Source organism: Ictalurus furcatus, chromosome 16 (genome assembly GCF_023375685.1).
Source record: "Ictalurus furcatus strain D&B chromosome 16, Billie_1.0, whole genome shotgun sequence".
NCBI classification, from domain to species: domain Eukaryota; kingdom Metazoa; phylum Chordata; class Actinopteri; order Siluriformes; family Ictaluridae; genus Ictalurus; species Ictalurus furcatus.
Genome location: NC_071270.1, coordinates 4,435,001 through 4,440,000, shown reverse-complemented (window position 1 = coordinate 4,440,000; position 5,000 = coordinate 4,435,001). Strand labels below are relative to the sequence as shown.

The following is a 5,000-nucleotide window of genomic DNA, read 5'->3' as shown; positions in this document are numbered from 1 at the left end:
GCTCGTTCCGATGACGTTTCGTTTCTATAGCAACGGCTCGTTCACAGGAACGGATTAAGGAAATGTTTGTGGTCGTGTTGACGTTGTGAAGTTTCCTGTATTTACGGAAGGAGTCTCCAGCGTTAAAAATAAACTCAGGGTATTCTGAGGTTCTTGGCCCCTTAAATCGCTTCTACCTGGAACTATTTCTTATAAACACCCGCTTTTTTCATGTTCTTTTTTCAATTTTTAAAGTTTCCTCAAAATATATAACCGAATAACTGTACACAAACATAATAGGATTGTTTTAAGCCTGAAACATTTAGATGTATATATATATATATATGAGAGAGAGAGAGAGATGAAGGTGGATTCCTCGGTGTGCAATAAACACGGACGCTGCAGAGGCACTCGTTTTACTATTTTGTCTCACATCCTTAAAGACATCACGAGTGTAACGATGTGACAGCTAAGACCTCGAGAACATCTCAGCTGGAATGAAATTCACGGATGGTTTGATTAAAGCCGACAAGGACAGACCGAGTTTGACCTCTAACGAGAGAAGATACGGAGAGACGCTATATTACGTGTTTGTGTGTGTGTGTGGTAAGATAAGTAGGCCCAGAGAGACATTTCCATTTCTAATCTCTAAGCACTGTGTGTGTGTGTGTGTGTGTGTGTGTGTGTGTGTTGACGTCAGCGGTGGTTCCGGGTTTCGTTACCGGTGGGCCGCCGTCCCAGAGCCTCGTGTTGCAGGACGTTTCTTTACAAAACACAACACGTCGAGTCCTGAAAGCAAGGCAGGAAAATAAAACAGGCAAACACACACACACACACACACACACATACACACACAGGGGTGTTGGTTTACACTTCAAACCGCTGCTGTGCACATTTGGCATTAATCTTCACACGGTCACAATTCTCAGTTTCTCTGTAAAAGCCCAGCATGCTAATCAGCAGCGTTTACGCCATGTCTTCAGTCCAGCCACATGGTCATCATCATCATCATCATCAAATATTTAACACGAAAACATCATTGTTTACTCTGTTAATTAATTGAACTAATTTATGCTATCATCCTAGCTAGTGCTCCCAAAACTGCTGGTGTACCGAAAAATAAAGGGTTCTTGAAGAGTTCCTTAAGGTTGTATTTAATGTGAGGAGTTTAATGAGCTCCTAGCCTCCTAAAAGGGTTCTAGAACCGAATGCTGTGTTGTTCATCCAGAGGGACAACCAGGCAAGAGGGACATAAATATAACACCAACACCATCATCAGTCCAGTGTGGACGCGTCGCAAACCAAACGCAAACGCCTTGTTAAGTATGTAAAATGTACAAACACCGCCACAATCTTCTTAGGGGACTAGGGGACGTCCAAAATGACGCACAGGGAGTGGAGAGGACACAGAGAGGACAAACTGTTCCTCTAACGTTCACACACTCAGACTAAACTGTTCCCAGTTGTAAATCCGATTTTTAGGGACGATCCTGAGAAAGAAAAAAAAAACTGAGAGGTTTATTCAGAAAAGGCGAGTTTTTACGTTTAAAGGCGAATGTTTACGTTTAAAGGCGAATGTTTACGTTTAAAGGCGTTTAAAGGCGAGTTTATGTGTAAAGGCAAATGTTTACGTTTAAATGCAAATTTTTACGTTTAAAGGCGTTTAAAGGCCAGCGTTTGCCTTTAAAGGCGAGTGTTTACGTTTATAGACGTTTAAAGGCAAGTGTTTACGTTTAAAGGCGTTTAAAGACGAGTGTTTACGTTTAAAGGCGTTTAAAGACGAGTGTTTACGTTTAAAGGCGTTTAAAGGCAAGTGTTTACGTTTAAAGGCGTTTAAAGACGAGTGTTTACGTTTAAAGGCGTTTAAAGGCGAGTGTTTACGTTTAAAGGCGTTTAAAGGCGAGTTTATGTTTAAAGGCGTTTAAAGGCGAGTGTTTATGTTTAAAGGCGAGTGTTTACGTTTAAAGGCAAATTTTTACATTTAAAGGCGTTTAAAGGCAAGTATTTATGTTTAAAGGCAAGTGTTTATGTTTAAAGGTGTTTAAAGGCGAGTGTTTATGTTTAAAGGCGTTTAAAGGTGAGTGTTTATGTTTAAAGGCATTTAAAGGCGAGTGTTTACATTTAAAGGCAAGTGTTTACGTTTAAAGGCGAGTGTTTACGTTTAAAGGCGTTTAAAGGTGTGATTACATTTAAAGGCGAGTTTTTACATTTAAAGGTGAGTGTTTACGTTTAAAGGCGTTTAAAGGCGAGTTTTTACATTTAAAGGTGAGTGTTTACGTTTAAAGGCGTTTAAAGGCGAGTGTTTACGTTTAAAGGCGTTTAAAGGCGAGTTTAAGTTTAAAGGCGTTTAAAAGCGAGTTTTTACGTTTAAAGGCGAGCGTTTCTGTTTAAAGGTGAGTGTTTACGTTTAAAGGCGTTTAAAGGTGTGTTTACATTTAAAGGCGAGTGTTTATGTTTAAAGGCGTTTAAAGGCGAGTGTTTACATTTAAAGGCGAGTGTTTACGTTTAAAGGCGTTTAAAGGCGAGTGTTTACGTTTAAAGGCGTTTAAAGGCGAGTGTTTACGTTTAAAGGCGTTTAAGGGCGAGTGTTTACGTTTAAAGGCGTTTAAAGGCGAGTGTTTACGTTTAAAGGCGAGTGTTCACGTTTAAAGGCGTTTAAAGGCGAGTGTTTACGTTTAAAGGCGTTTAAAGGCGTTTAAAGGCGAGTGTTTACGTTTAAAGGCGTTTAAGGGCGAGTGTTTACGTTTAAAGGCGAGTGTTTACGTTGAAAGGCGTTTAAAGGCGAGTGTTTACGTTTAAAGGTGTTTAAAGGCGAGTGTTTACGTTTAAAGGCATTTAAGGGCGAGTGTTTACGTTTAAAGGCGAGTGTTTACGTTTAAAGGCGTTTAAAGGCGAGTGTTTGCATTTAGTTTGCCAACCTTGGAAGTGTGAACTACATGCCGGTGATTCTAATAATGTAAATATCCACATAAGCAGGTTATTAACCCGACTCTGGAAACTTATACGGGAAACTTTCCCCATGTAAATACTGACGTGACTTTTTAACTTAATTCGCTATTTCCCCCATATCTTCCACATGAACCACATCATTACACCAGGGCAGGCTGTCCATATTTACTTGGATTTCACGGGGCTCGTGTTGGAGAGAGCGGTAAACAGTAAACAGACGGAGAGTGGGGACTGGTGGGAAGCTGGATGGATTTTATCCATGCTGAGGGAAGCCCTGTCTCCGAGCTCGGTTCTGACGGCGGCGTGAGAAATGCCCTCAGCTGCTCAGTGGAGTGGAGCCTGTAATTACACCACTCTCTAATCCAGATAACACACACACACACACACACACACATACAATGAGACAAATGCACAGGACACTGCCAAGGTTAACGTGTGGAACATTAACTGATCGGGTCAAACGTCCATCCGCCAGTGAGGGTCAACCTCAGGTTACTGCACCTCAGTGCGTTTTAAAGGAACAGTTACATGAAAAATCTAACGTACGCAATTTTCCAGTTAAATCAAACGCAGGCGATCATCTGATACACGTCTATTTTTGTATGATATAAGAATGAACATTTGTATTACACTGTGAAGACTTTTTTTTTATTGTTTATTCAATAAAATACCATTGGTTGTATTTCTTTTATATACAAATATCATGTTCTGCGTAAAATACTGCAAAGTGTAAAATATGAATAGGATTCATTTCTGTGCTGTTGGATATGTGCATACACAGAAGTGTGGACTTCTAATGAGATTAGAACTTTTATTATTCTGAAGCTTGAGACCAGAAAAGTGTAACTAATAACTAACAAACTAACTCTCTCTCTCTCTCTCGCGTGCGCTCTCTCTCTCGCTCTCCTGAAACTGATTATTTCTGCTCTTCTTCACTCAATGGTGCCTTTTCTTTCTTTTTTCTCTTCCCCACTTGCCCTCCATCTCCATGCAGCTCTCTGCAGTCCTCCCGTCATGCTCTCGCTCCCTCTCCCTCGCTCATCACCTCCCTCCTTCAAGTAGAAAGTGAGTCTCGATAAACACGAATGATACAAATAATTTGCTTCACTCGCTGGTGTGTGAGAGAATAATGACTCTCATTAATGCCTGTAATTCATGAGGCCTAATGGCTCTTACGTCAAGATCGAGGAGCTGAAATAGCTGAGGCGTGCATGCACACACACACACACACACACACACACACACATACACACACACACACACGATTAAAGACAGATACCAGGGTGCTAATGAAGTAAGAAGTGAGAAGTAGGAGTTTCAGAACAGAGAAAGAACTTAAAAAGATGAACAAGAATAAACCTTTAGAACTGACACACAGACACAGAGGCCACGCCTCCTTCTTTAGAATTGACACACAGGCACAGGCCACGCCTCCTTTAACATTTATACAGAGACCCTGCCTCCTACTTTAGATTTGACACACAGGCACAGGCCACGCCTCCTTTAACATTTACACAGAGACCCTGCCTCCTTCTTTAGAATGAAGCTACACCTCCTTCTTTAGAATTAACACAGACAATATAGGCCCCGCCTCCTTCCCTCTTACAGAAAACTTCACCTTATCTGCCGTACACGTCCCTGTGAATGAGCGGTTACTATAGAAACAATAGCGTATTAGAGCGAGCGTGTTAATATAAACCTGTGATGTGCAGCTGCGCTACTGTCAGAGCTGCTGTTCTAGAGAATTAATCAACACCTTCTGACCAATCAGAATCCAGAACTCGGCGGTATTCATCATAGCTGTAAGTGTTAACACTTAAAGAAACAAGCGAGAGGGAAAATGGTCACGTCTCTGTTTTTTCCTCTTCGCATTCTCGAATAAACACGTAACAGTCCTGAGGGACGCAGCTCATAAAACATTCAGGCTCTGTTCTCCTCTTGTTCCCTCGGTCTCTCTCTCTCTCTCTCTCACACACACACACACACACACACTCTCTCGATGCTAATCCATCTTTTATAGCGCACAACACCAGCTTCTTTTCACTCTGGAAATAACAACAGCAGGCTAATGA

General features: G+C 41.4%; 1 protein-coding gene across 1 annotated transcript in view; it reads left to right on the top strand.

Moving 5' to 3' along the window:
- fgf11b (fibroblast growth factor 11b) overlaps positions 1–5,000 on the top strand; it is a 19,323-nt gene that overhangs the window by 6,260 nt on the left and 8,063 nt on the right. The gene's annotated exons all lie outside the window — the stretch shown is intronic.